The sequence below is a fragment of the Heterocephalus glaber genome, unplaced genomic scaffold (genome assembly GCF_053883595.1).
Source record: "Heterocephalus glaber isolate CG9 unplaced genomic scaffold, H.glaber_assembly_v1.0 deba00001472, whole genome shotgun sequence".
In the NCBI taxonomy this organism is placed as follows: domain Eukaryota; kingdom Metazoa; phylum Chordata; class Mammalia; order Rodentia; family Bathyergidae; genus Heterocephalus; species Heterocephalus glaber.
Window position 1 is genome coordinate 10055139 of NW_028258315.1, and position 11920 is coordinate 10067058.

Consider the following 11920-nt stretch of genomic DNA (forward strand, 5'->3'; position numbering starts at 1 on the left):
GCAAGGGCCGGGAATTTAGCTCAGTGGTTTTGCCGCCTGCTGCACAAGCGCAAGGACCCGAGTTCGATCCTGGGTACCAAAAAAAAAAAAACAGAATGCAAGAAAAATGTGAGGCAATGGCTGAGATTTTCCTGAAAAACAACAAGGAGAGGGAAAGTGAGCTAGAGACAGATAAAGTAAAGTTGGCTCTGAGTTGCTAGTGGCCCAAGGGGGCAGATTACGCATTACTGTACTTGTCTTACATTGGATGTATTTGAAATGTCCCACTATTTTTTTTTAAAGTTAAAGGAGAACTCAGAATACAGAGCAAGATCACGATTTTCTACTTCTGAAGGATTATCAGCATATATGTGCCCAGAACAGTAGTACATACACACGCATTGCTTTTGAAATGGAAACGGAATTGGGGATGGGGTTCAGCTCAGCAGCAGAGCCTAAGGCTCTGGGTTCCATTCCCAGCACCACAAAAAAATAAACAAGAAAAACAAAATTTAAAAGAAAAGGAGGTAACAAAATCACACTTGATTGTGCAACGCACTGCGCATTTCAGAAGGGGCAACGTGAGCCAGATGTGGTGGTGCACACCTGTATTCCCAGCACTGGGGAGGATGAAGCAGGAGTTTGAGGCCAGCCTGAACTGCATAGTGAGACCCTGTCTCAAAGAAACAAACACACTAAATAGATAACGAAAGGCAGGAAGGATGGAAGGAAGGAAGGAAGGGAGGGAGGGATCGAGGGAGGAAGGCAGGGATGGAGGGAGGAAAGAAATGGGCAATGTGGGCTGGGTCTGTGGGCCTGAATCAAGGGTGGAATCAAAGGGATCTGGGAGCTGTGGCAGAAACATGGAGCCCCCTGGAATCCCCCCAGCCACTGGTCCTGCTCCTGCCCTCCTGAGTGTCTGGAGAAGTTATGTGCAAGCGCGAGCACACATGTTCACACACACATCCACACATGCACATTCTTCTGTTAGTTCCCTTCCCCAGGTTAGATTGATGAGGGCTCCCAAAGAAGCCCTGGGCCGACCCCTGGCAGCAAGGCCAGGCAGTGCCGGCAGGCAACTCTGTGCCCCAGGCCATCTATCGCTCCATGAAGAGCCCAGATGGGGGGCCTGGGAAGAGACACTGTCAGCTCACCCTCCAGGACCCTGAAAAGCAGAACAGGCTCCTTGTGGCTCTTTGCATCAAATTAGCCCAGGGCACAGAGCATGAAGAGGTCTTGATGTGTAAATTCTGTGCTTTACAATCAATATTACACACTAACATTTTAAATGCACACACATGCATGTATTTATTGACAGTGCTCGGATTTGAACCCAGGGCCTTCATGCTGAGCTACAACCCCAGCCCTTTGTATATGTGTATGTACGTATTTACTGATTTTGGGGGGACAGGATCTCACTATATAGCCTCGGCTGGCCTCAAACACAAAATCCTCCTGCCTCGGCCCGGAGTGCTATGATTACAGGCATGAGTCACCACACCTACCTTTTATTTTTTGTTTTGAGGCAAGGTCTTGGTAAGTCACTAAGTACTCAGGCTGGGCTCAAGCTTTCAGTTGTCCTGCCTTAGCCGCCTGAAGTGCACAGCTTACAGGCGTGCTATTCACAAATTGTTCTAGGTCTTCTGCCCCAGTATTTATATACTTCATGGTCTCCCACAAAATAACAATTTGTGCCATCTTAGCCATCTAAAAATATCCCATGTTTTTATAAAGTTGTATGTATACCTGCCACACTATATCTCCTGATATTTACATGTAGTTAAATACAACTAGTAGAGTGAATTACAACATTATTTAATGAAAAGGGGCAAAATTACATTTTATTTCTTCTGACAATAGAAAAATAGAACTATTTGATAAACGTTTTTGGAAGTCCCGTGTAGGATGATAGAAAAATAACCCGAAATGGAAGTTGGCCAGGACCCCTGGCCCCAAAGAACCACCCAGAGTAGTCTCAAGAGCCTCAGCGGTTGAAGTCTTTGTTTCCACTCTCACCCAGCTTGGGCAGGGACAAAAAGAGAGAAGAGTGGACTATGTAGAGTTTTTCCCCAAGTACTGACAGGTGTGCACATGTCTTTGGTCTAGGACAGATTGGCTTTCGGAGAAGGAAAACATGTCACTGGTCCCTAGGAGCTGCTCTGTGACAAGTCTTGATCCAGGATGAGGCTCCTGGGACCCGGAATGGCTTCTCCATCCACGGCCCCTTGGCAGACAGAGAATGCTTTGGTGAGTGGGTGGATGACCTCCAAGAAACATGAGAGAAAAGATCATTGGGAACCAATTCTGAAGTCCCTGGCATACAGTCAAAAATCCTAAAATCCTAGGAAAGCTTTCTAAAGGAAAAGAGAAAGTCTGCAAATATCTATTACAGATTTCCTCTCCCTCCTTCATGCTCTGGCCATATTTTAACAGTTTCATTGGACTATTGAACCTGTCTTAAATATCCCCAGGACAGGGCTGGGGATTTAGCTCCGTGGTTCCGGCGCCTGCCTCACAAGCACAAGGTCCTGAGTTCAGTCCCTGGTACCAAAAAAAAAAAAAAATATCCCCAGGACAAGAACAGGTGGTAATTGCTGCCATCCCCTTTAGACACAAGGCTGATAGTTCTCAATCGCCGACTACATTTCTAGGATTCTGAGCTAAGTTCCAATGGACACCACTCCCTGACAGTGAGAAGCCGGTTTGGGGCCCACCTTCCCTCAGACATCTGCAGACCTGGGGGGCAGGTGTGACTGGCCACATCCTCTCCCCTTTCAGGGATAAAACTGTCCTAGTTGCAGAAGGAAGGGCTTGATCATTTTCAAAGTCCTTTCCAACTCCAGCATGATTCCACAAATAAATACAAAATGACAGCTTGGAGTTGTTTTAAAAGGGAAATCAGAATCAAAAATTTAGCCTAAAGAGACAGTGACCAGAACAGCTAGTGAGCTCTTGAGATGAGAAATATGCAAAACCACAGGAGAAGACAGAACAAAAGCACTTGCCAGCAGGAAGCTAAATTGAGCCTCTCCTTTTTCCATCTTCCTTCTGTCCTAGGCACACTTCCCCTGGTTCCCTAAGACCTCCCCTTCTCCTCCCCTTCCGCACCACCCCCCAGTGCACCCTCCAAACAAGCAAGAAGGAAACATATTATTCATGGGTCTACATGCCATGTGTCATTTTGCCAGGTTTTCATTTTTTAATAAGCTCTCTTATCATTAGACCTCTCTCATTTTAACCTCCCTGCATCCTTCCAACAACTGCGTAATGAGGACACAGTAAAACCGAAGCACATCGTAAGACCAAATGGCTCCTTTTAAAAAGCTGACCTGAAGTTCGAGTTTACTAACCAAAATGACTGCAGCAGGGCATATTAGTCCTTTAACCTTTTTATTGCATATGTCCATGAAAACAATTAAAGCTGGGGTTTTTTCCCCCCAAGTGTATTATCATTTTCTCTTCTCGCCTGGTCTTTCCCTTTCCATTTCAAAGAACATATGTTATATCAACTGCAGAGTCTCTTGTGTTCCATTCTTTCCCCTCCTTCCCTCTTAGCTGTCACCTTTTGAGGTTAGCAGTCATGGGCGGCCATTGCACACCAGCAGAATGCAAGGCTGGCCTAGCAGGAGCAAACAACAAGAAAAAAGGAAAGAAAAGAAAGGAAAAGAGTTGGGGGGGCAGTATTTAAAGCTCTCGTAAAATTAAATCTTAGATTTAAATTCTCCCTCATATTTTATTGTCTTTTCTTTTTCCTGTGGTAAATGGTAATTAGAGTCAATAATCTTTTGCTGAGAGAGCACCTTGTCTTCACAGTGTTTATATCATCATCATCAAAGATCTGCCTTAAGGCCCTGGCGTGTTAATAATTTAAGGTGTGCACAGCCTAGTTATAGCAGGAAGCCTAGTTATTGAGTTTGTAAACCAGCCGATGATTTATGGGAACACCTTGCATGAGTCATGCTCATTAAATAAAATACTTCGCTTTAATAAGGAACATGGGGCAAACAGTCCTTCCCGTTACAGGGTGACTGTGCAAGTGGAGATTGTTGAGTTTTGTCACCAGGCTCCCTACACTGTTTTGTCTTAATTGTATTGGCAGCAAGGAGGAGGGAAGCAGGCGGTGGGTTGGTGTCTGTCTGTGAGCGTCTGTGAGCAGGGGGAACCAGGCTCACACTTTCTGTCCCCGGAGAATCTCTACCGTAGAAGCCATCCTCTGGTACAGAGAATGCTAAATCTCCCTTACTAAAAGTCTACTCATTAAGAAACCAGCGATGTTCATGGAAATAAAATTACAAGAAAAAATCAATATATGGTTGTTAAATGTAGCCCACATTTAAGACACATAACTATATTTTACTGTTAAACACCATGGTTTACTCATTAGGAATTCCTAAGCAGATTCAGACAGCAAAAGCCAAAGAGCATTCTGATCTGTTTAAAAGAAAATTCTGTACATAAGGTACAGTTTTTTCAAATTTAATGTCCCATAGCTGGGGCCTTTGCAAAAAAAAATACATTTGCACCAGCTCGTTAGATGTCGGAATGGCATATCGTCCTCTGAAAAACACAAGATAATGGGCACTTGCCTTCCTTTTACTCTGACTTAACTGATAAGAGTATAAAGTTGGCTCTGGAAAAGATGAACGAGTGAGTTCATTTTGTTTCTCAGATTTCTATGTCAACTCAACTTTGATATTTAGTTGGCATGATCATGACATCACTTCTCGGGTACTTTAGGCAAACTTTCCCAAAAAGACAGGGTGAGGCAACTGAACTTCTAGTTGTTTCTTGTACTGAAAAATTCCTCCACCTTCATATCCAGTTTGTTGGACTTTGGGTCATTTCTAGGCCATACCCAAAATGTTTTATAAGCAGCGTCACTGAAGGAAAATCAGTTGCGTTCACTGAAGACACCACATAGAGTTGGTCGTTTTTATCAGCTTTTTTTAGAAAATAAACATACTCTGAAAGGAAGCTGCCCCTGCTGATGACTGAGGAGGTGTACTTTGTGGTCTCCATTTTACGCAAAGAAAATGGTTAATCTGAGTTTCAAATTACAGTGCTTTCCTCCTGGGACTCCTACCTGGTTTCTCAGTACGGCTCAGTTTTCGGGCACTCTGCTCCGGATTTGTTCCTCAAGATCAGAGAGTGTCTCATAGCCTATCCTGGTTTTAAATAAAATTTTACACTTTGTTTCATAGTATGCAAAAGCTTTCCTTTGTAATGAAAAAAAGAATTTTGACATAATGTAAAAAGATCACGCTCAACGAACTCTTCCATGCAGGACTTTCTACACAATAATCTCAAACCCAAAGAGGAATGTCAGTGGATTCAGAGTTATGCTACCTATCGTGAATGACCCAGTTTCCCAAATACACTCAATTTTACCCAGCCACGAAATATTAAGAATTATTTCCTTACTTATTTCTCTTCCACGATCTATTTTATACTTCTCTGTGTATAGAAATGTTACATAGATTAAGCAATTTCAAGTTAAAGCACTTTATTCAAAAGGCTTTAAATTCTAAGTGGCCTCATGAACATGTTAATAAATAATATTTATAAGATAAATCATATTACAAGCTTCTAGCAGCTCCAAAATAGGCATTTGTATTATTTTCTATATTATATTGTTCCATGGTGTTGTATAACTAAATTTTTATTAAGCAATGATTGCATTAACAAGACCCATGCCATCTTCTCATGTCCTTAGGTTTGATAATGTTCTTTTTCTGTAATGGCACACAGGTTACACATGATTTTCATAAATTCAACTTTGATTTCAGAAATATGTTTGAGAATAAATCAGATAGCTGTGAGTCCATTTAAAAAAATCTTTGTAGCCAGGTATGGTGATACATGTACACTCCAGTGGCCCCAGCATTCTGGGAGGCTGAGACAGGAAGACTGTAAATTTGAGGCATGTCTGGGGAACTTAGCAATTTAGTAAGACCTTGTCTCAAAATGTAAATAAAAATAAAATAATAAATTGTGTGTGCGTTCTGATAAATTTAGTTTAAGGTAAAGTACTAAGACCACTGAGATGCTCATATGTCCAGAGTCATAGAGTGGTCAGTTATTGTGGTTCTTCTGAGAGTGAAAATACAGCTATCACTCAGGTTCCTATAATGCAGTGGTCACGTGCCCTCAGCCTCCGTGGAGAGCAGGTCCCCCAAAGCAAGGCGCTCCTTAGCCAGCATGCCTAAGGGATCTCACAAAGCCCACAGTCCCCAACCCGACTCCAGGCAGGGCCCATGAATAAAGCCGGAACCCGGGCCACCGGAGGGACCCGAACTCTGTGTTGTCATCCATTTCACAAGAAGGTGAATAATGTTTCGCTTCCTGGAAACAATCCCCGATTTTCTGTTCTTGCAGTTCTATGGCTAAGGATCCCAAAATAAGGGCAAGCATGAACATTTTGGAAAGCATTTGTTTCCCAACCTGCCAGCTGCCTTTTCCAAAGCATTTGATGCGCAATCTGCTGCTTCTGACGTCAATGGGAGTTGGCTTTCTTGAAGACGGTGGCAAAGATAATATTTGCAAAGTTAGCTTTGCAAAACTCAACTTTTCTCCCCTTTGCCACAGATTGAGTGATAAGCCTGAAACCAGCAGCACTCAGGTTTTCACAGAGATTTCCCTGGCTGGGTTCCCCTGGCCAAATCCAGGGAGATTGCTTTAAGAAAACTGGGGGAGCTGCTCGGGGTGGCCAGGCCACCACACCTGTCTGATAGCATCTCAGCTCCTCCCTCCAAAGACCATAATAAGGGAGTAATTTTTTTAAATGCCTCTGCTCCATCTTATTTGCAGTGTCAAAATGTAAGCACACTGGAAAACAGATTGTTCATCCATACCCAAAGATAAATATTTACAGTACCAGCTAGCAAATGCAAAACCTGTCACTAGAGAGAGGGGTCTAATAGTCCTCTTCAGGAGAGGGACCTATTTTATTAAGGGTGGGTCTTCAGTGCCTTCTGACCTCAGCTACTTTGAAAGAGGACACTCAGGGGACACCATTGTCAAAAAAATCCATCTTTTTCCCTAATTCCTATGCTAAATAGCAGCAAATGCCAAGCTAGGGAACTTTTCGGCCAACCCTGAAATTCTCCTCAGAAATAAAAGCACAGATAGGCTAGTGAAAAAGACAGTGGCTGGGAGATAAACATCTTCAGAATCTTGCAGGGGGAGGCTCCCTCCCTCCCTCACTTTGTGTGAGGACAGTGACCACGGGGCCCCTGGCTCAGCCACCCTGAATGTATAGCTGCTTTTTGTGCCCCGGGGCCAGAGCAGATTTCTTTACGGGAGATGCAATCAGCTCTAACCAATCAGTAAGAAGGGTTAATCAGCTGATCGATTGGTCCCTGAGCAGCCGGGACCTGGCTCCTCTCTGACTGGCTCTAGCTTGGCCTTGGGGCAAGAGGTTGGGAACTTTTAATTATCCGCAGCAGCCTCCGCTCTGATTGAATGGTCAATGGGTTTACTACTGAGGCGGCGCTGCTTGAATAATAATAGAAAACAATGTGAACTCTGGCGAGTGCAAACAGAGGCCCAGAAAAGGCACTTGGAGATGTAGAACGTGCGTTGAGACGAGTTAATTGCCTGGCAGAAAGCAAATTTCAAAGGTCTGGAAGATATTTTATCTGAGTGGGGTAGGCGCTGGGGGAGAGCACAGTGAGGTGGCCTTTTCTTTTCATCCTCTCTCTTTCTTTCCTTCCTGGGCCTGTGACCCTTGCTGGCTGCCCAGGACAAAGGATAACTTGCTTACCCCGGTGGTGAAAACATGATCACCAGAGGAAATTTGTATTTTGACATTTGCAGGTGCCGTCAGGGCTTAATTATTTTTCATTGTGAACTTCCTTGAAAGGAAATAATCGTCCCCCCACTTCCTTGATGTAGGGTGTGCTCATTCTGTTTTGAGCAGTGGACAGGGGTGGGGGTGGGGGGGTGAGAGAAAGCAAGATTAAATCGCACTCCCAAAATATAATATTCATACCCAGGGGTTATTAAAATCTTGGCTTAAGTCGATGGTATAGAGACCTCTCCACTTTACATTCTCCCCACAGAATAAATCTTTAATCCAGTAAGTCCTTATAATATTGGGATCTGTCCTTTCTCGGATAAATCAGCTCACTCACGGTGATTCCTTCTTCCCTCAAAGATTAAACCAACAAGTGCCTCAGAATAAAAATACTATCTGTGCCCAAGTCTTCTGAGACTACCACGGTGACAACAAATGCCTCCAAAGGGCAAAATAACCAGCCAGCAACTCTACAAGCTGCCAGGGAGGTTAGCAAAAGATGCAAGTGATTTCATAGATTTGTTGAAAGGGATTTGGGATTCTGTTTTTAAAAAAAGAAAGAGAGAAAAGGTCAATTTGGCCCCGAGACCAGTGTTAGTCAGCTGGAGCTCTTTGCAGGGTTATCAACTGAAATCTTGGTCAAGACCCCCAAATTGCCCAAGATTAGAAATCGTCTTATTTCAGCAGATTTCATGTTAAAAATTTGCCTTTCTCCAGTGATCTCATATAAACACGAGCACTCATCCAACCCCGCCAGAGTCATTACTATTTATATTACCCTACCCTGGCTGTATGCAGTCAATTCATAATTGTCCAGTTTTTCTAATTAATCACAAAAGATTTTTGTTTTGCCCGCAGCTAGTTCTGGGGTGACTCACGATGGCAAGCCAAAGCTCATACATCAAACACAGGCCCTTTCTCACTCCAGCCTTCTGCTCAGGAGCGCTCAGCGCTTCTCCACCAAAGAGGTTCGCACTGGGCATGCGCAGCCCCAGGCAGAGAAGAAGCCAGAGGTCTGTCCTCTACTGTGTGACTTGTTATTTTTATCCAAGGCCTCCACTCTCAGGCCAAATCAGATCCAGAGAGCACAGCCAGGTTTCTAAATTCAGAGCCCTGCTGCTCTGGCTTCTTTTTCTCCCTCCCTCTGTCTTCCTCCTCCTTTACTTTGGTCAGATTGCTCAAGACAGCAGCATTTCCAAAAGAAGGATTGAGATGCCATCTCTTAGATTCTTCAGTCCTGTCGATGGTGCTCTTTTGTGGGCACAACAACAAAGCATGTTTCCAGGAGTAGAAAAAAAATAAGAGTTTCGATATTGTGTCCTATAAAATCCACCTGGTGACGGGCAGCAGGAAGTATGCTCAGGGTCAGCTGATCTTGTTAAAAGACACCTGAGTGCACTGCAGCAGGTGGCCATTGGAAAAGTGTCTGGCACAAGGGACCTCTATACTGCTTAGAAGGAGGTCTGGATCAGAGGCAGGACAACCTCAAAGACTTTATGCAAATGATCAGAGAGCCACCTGGAAAGGGGGCAGGGTCCCACTGTCCTGTGTCACCTGCTTGCATGGAATGAATTCCAAGATGTGATCAATCTATTTGGAAGATCTTTTGTTGTTGTTGTTGTTTTGAGACTGGCCTCAAACTCATGGAGATTCTCCTCCCTCAGCCTCCCAAATGCTGGGATTACAGGCACCTGCCACCACGCCCCACTCCTGAAAGATCTTTTTTTTTTTGGTGGTGGTGGTGGTGGAAGGGATCGAACTCATGACCTTGTGCTTTCGAGGCAGGCGGTGGAACCACTGAGCTAAATCTGGAAGATCTTTCTTGATCACTTTCTTTCTGCATGGATGTTGGGGCCAGCATGGAATCATCACAGGAGAAAGCAAGGTACCCATCAGCTTTGTAAGACCTTCAGGACTCATTTGGGTGCTTTAGAAATGTCAGATGACATCTAGCTTTGTATGTAGTTGGGCCTCTGTATCCATGACTTCCACATTCTTGGATTCCACCAACTACAGATCAAAACTACTTGAGGAAAAATACATTTTCACTGAACGTATTTAACTTTCTTTTCTATTTTTTTTTCTTCTGTCTAGGTTGTTATAGATTGAACCCAGGGCTTTGTACACAGTAGGCAAGTGCTTTGCCACTGAGATATACTTCAGACTCTGAGCCTTGTTTTTCTCATCATTATCCTCTAAACAACATTGCTTATAACAACTATTTGCATGGCATTTATTTTAGCTATTATAAGTCATCTAGAGATGATAAAGTACACCGAAGAATCTGCATAGGTTATAAGCAATCCCAGGTCATTTTATGTCAGAGACTTGAGCGTCCACAAGTTTTAGTGTCCACATGGAACCTGTCCCCATGCACATGGAGGGACAAGAGGCTCCAGTGTTCCATGACATTGCAGATGTGGTGTCACAGTGGATAGACTCCACATGCACGGAATATGCACACTTGTGTGACACACTGTTCACAAGGCCCCAGTATTCCCACCCACCTGCCCATCTTCCCAAACTCTGTGCACCCACAACTCCTTCCAGGCTCACTAGGAACCGCCCCTCTGAGCAGTCTGCCCTGACCACCAGGCTCACCCTGACCTACACACCTGTCCCCACCAGAGCATCCTTTCTGTACTCCCTTGCTGTTGACATTGCTTGGTTCTCCCGTGGTGGGGAGGGGGGCTCTGCCAGAGCAGGGAGGGATCCCCATGTTCCCTCTCAGCTGGGCACACCTTGTCCAGGATGAGTCCACAGGAAAACACAAAGCTTCACCGGGGAGGGGTGGAGATGTTGTACTAAGTGTGAGGGATGCTGATAACTAAACACAACCTTTGCTTCTCAAGTTATTTACCATTTAGGTTTGCCTTAACCTGTCCATCCCTCATGGCGACCTACCCTTTGGACTCCTCTGAGAGTTAAGACTCCCAGGCCAGCCCTACAGTCCTCCCATGGCAGGATCAAGGCTGAGGGTTAGTTCATCTTGAATCATAATTACAAGAAAAATAAAGAATGCTGTTATTTTCTCCTGATGAGGGAAGACAAAACACCTAGATTTGCAATGGGTCCATTTTGGCTTCTGAAGCCCATTTGCATCATAAGGGCTGGGGCTTGGGAAGGGGGAGCATCAAAGAACAGACAGCTCTTTGTTTGATCAAATTCATCTCTTTCTCCTTCTTTACAAAAACACTGGGGAGGGGGAATCCCAGGTAGTTCTTGGCTCTCTGTAGAGTAAACAGTTTCTAGAAAGTAGGGCTGGATTTTCTTTAACATGTTGGCTGCCTAACTGGCAAAGAACTGAGACCACCAGGCCTTTGAAGTTCATATTAATTCATAGACTTCTATCAAGCACCCTACCAGTGCTTCTGTGGATGACACAGTTGGAGACCCAACTCTGCCCCATGCCAGGGGACTAAACCCACGGCCTTTACACTGAGCTACATCTTCAGCCTTTTTTAAATGAAATGTGTTATTGTGAGACAGGGTCTGCCTAAAATGCTAAGTTCCCAGGCTGAGCTCCAACCTGCAATACTCCTGCCTCAGCTTCCTGAACAGCAGGGATTACAGGTGTACACCACCCTGCCCTGCTCTGCCTACTCTTATTTATAAGTGAACAGTGCTGAGCTTGCTACGCAGGCTCATCAAGGCTGATGAGATTATGGAGCAGTGAGAACGGGGCATGTGGAGACCTGAAAATGAAGGACCAGATGGGGGAGGGTTAGGGAAGAGCCCCGTGCAGAAGTTCCCCCAGCCAGTCCTGCATCAAGGACCTGAAAGGTGCCCACAGCTGGGCGTGAGCTTGAGGGAAGCCCGTTCCCTTGGAAACCACAGGTGGGGGGGGGCCCTTGAGTAACCACTGGCTTTGGGTTTGTGGGGTGTGTGTGTGTGTGTGTATGTGTGTGTGTGTGTGTGTGTAGCTGTGGGAGGGAGCCCAAGATCTCACCACTGAGCTCTACCCTCACCCTGTGACAGGGGACTTTAAACAAGTGTGTTAAAGACTCAGATTCCTGTCGTCTACAGGGCATCCAGATGCGGTGTGGAGCAGGGAGAGAGGAGAACAGAGAGAGGCAGAGACAGAGAGGAGAGATAGAGACACAGAGAGAGAGGAGTGAGAATAGAAGCCGGGGTGCCTAGGCAGCC